Source organism: Octopus bimaculoides, chromosome 27 (assembly GCF_001194135.2).
Source record: "Octopus bimaculoides isolate UCB-OBI-ISO-001 chromosome 27, ASM119413v2, whole genome shotgun sequence".
NCBI classification, from domain to species: domain Eukaryota; kingdom Metazoa; phylum Mollusca; class Cephalopoda; order Octopoda; family Octopodidae; genus Octopus; species Octopus bimaculoides.
In genome coordinates this window covers 18,829,279-18,831,651 of record NC_069007.1, presented here as the reverse complement: position 1 = coordinate 18,831,651, position 2,373 = coordinate 18,829,279, and the positions used below count along the sequence as shown (strand labels likewise).

The window sequence follows — 2,373 nt, the reverse complement described above, 5'->3', positions numbered from 1 at the left end:
TATATATATATATATATATATATATATATATATATATCTTTCTCTTTCGCTCTCCCTCCCTCTCTCTCTGTCTCTATCTCTCTCTCTCAGTGATTTCTGTGTCTTTCTAATCCTCTCCCGCTTGTAATCATTTTTTAAAATTTCACCCATTCCTTGCCCTTTATCTCTGTCTGCCTATCAATAATCTACCTAAAACCTAATTATTAACTTACTCACCCATCTATCTATCTAATTATTTATCTATCTATTTACCTATCTGTCTGTCTATCTGTCTATTTATCTACTGAAGTATGAATTGAGCTATCCGTTTTCGTATTATTATACATCTGTCTGCATATCTGCCACATTACTTATCTATCTTTTTACTAATCTGTCTACCTAGCTGTCTATATCTATCCATATGTCATTCTATCTCTCTGTCTAACTATATATTTCAGTCTATCCCCCTCTATCTAATTATATCTGTGTCTGCCTATGTATCTGTTTGTCTACTTCTGTTTATCTGTCTATCTTTCCGTCTATCTAGCTAGCTAAATATGTCTATCTATCTATCTGTTTGGCTGGTTTGTCTAGCTATCTGGTTAGCTAGCTATCTGCCTTTCTGCATATCTATATGTGTGTCTATATATCTAGCTAGCTATCTCTGCCTATCTATCTGTCTGTCTGTCTATCTAACCAGTAGCTTGCTATGTCTAACAATTTATCGATCTATCAATACATCGTTTTAAATGTAACTTTTTCTTTGAAAAATAAACGATATGACATTTAGTATGGTAAAGATGAATATAAATTACACAAAAAAAAATAGAATAAGCTTAAGAATATAATGTGTGTTTATGTGAAAAAATTTGTGTATATGCAAAATCGTAAAAAATATATTCATGCTAACACCTGCATGCGTGTAAAAAATAACCGTTCAAAAGGATTAACAAGTACTGGTTCAGTGTCTTTTAAGGTATAGGGATGGGTAAAATTCCTCTTACTGCATTCTTCTGGTGTTTGCTGTTTTAATCCATTTGGAGGCGCATCGCTGCATCACTTAATCCCTTTGAAAGTACATAATTCCGAAGTGCGCACTTCGAAGCACATGCCTACAGTAGCTCAACATTTTTGTACATTCATTTCAACTATCTAAAAATAATAGCAATGATTTCTCATTTATACAGAGTTTGCCATGCAGTTTTGAATGAAAAACATGGCATAATAACTATTAAGTTTCAAACTCCACAGATTCCCTTTCTTACAAAAATCAAATGTAATTGGAGTCGCTAGTCTTTCGAAAGCTCTAACCTATTGTGCTAAAGTTCCATACGAGAATAACAGTCTCCCCAGGAATTTTATTGATCTGGTCGAGAATTCCTTTTATAGTTCGTTTTTACCACCATATTCACACACTTTGGAAACATAAAAGAACATTTTCCACTAACCTCTCCAAACACATTTCGAGCTGCTTGAGCGGAAACTATCAGCCGCATTAATTCCCCCAGTCTGGGAGAAAGAAAGGCCTGCATAAGTCATTGGGCTTCGTCCTTTCTTTTGCCTCTCGTCCTCCTCTTCTGATTAATTAAAAGCAGAAACAGAGAGACTCATCATCCACTTGTTGTATTCACTATATAATTAATTTCAATTAATTAAAAATTTATCCAAATTTAGTCATGTTGAAAATTATTTTTCTCACCACTATAACTTTAATTTGAAATGATTAAAATGCTTTTAGTCACTGCATCAAGTATAATTCGCTCTTAAGTTTTCGTTCAAATAGTATTCCTTGGTGATTTTCTCGGTCATTCTTATAATTTATGACATTCAGTGATCATTCACCAATAAACTGTATCACTCTCATTCTAAGATCTCATAATTACAACTAGGGGTGCTTCATTGATGAAGTCAAATAAGATCGAAGTACATCAAGCGTTGTCTCCCTGTTTTGGGGACTAAGATTAGTGATTGAGATGAGGATTATGCTCATCATTAAGGCCGTAGTTTTAAATAATTAAATTGCTGTTTTACTATATTACCAAGTATTCTAGCTGCAGACGCAATGTGATTCGATGATAAGATCTAGAAACGACGTATCTGGCCTTACCACCATACAACTCAAAAGCGGATACATCCCACACTATATTCCTTATGTAATTAATATAAATCTATCGAAATTTCAGGAGTTATTTCCCTTGCATTTCTTCACCAGAATCAATCATTTACGTAATGATTCGTCTCTTCAATAAGATTATATGCCAATTAATTAAATTCTGGCATCGCTTCCGACATGAAATACACTAAAGTCCAATTTTCTAGATAGAAACAGACAGACAATCAGACAAACAGAAATTCACAAAATCATTTTTTAATCTTATTTTTGTTTCTTTTTCC

At 33.3% G+C, this 2,373-nt stretch overlaps 1 protein-coding gene across 1 annotated transcript in view; it reads left to right on the top strand.

Moving 5' to 3' along the window:
* LOC106877374 (uncharacterized) overlaps positions 1–2,373 on the top strand; it is a 101,948-nt gene that overhangs the window by 74,085 nt on the left and 25,490 nt on the right. The gene's annotated exons all lie outside the window — the stretch shown is intronic.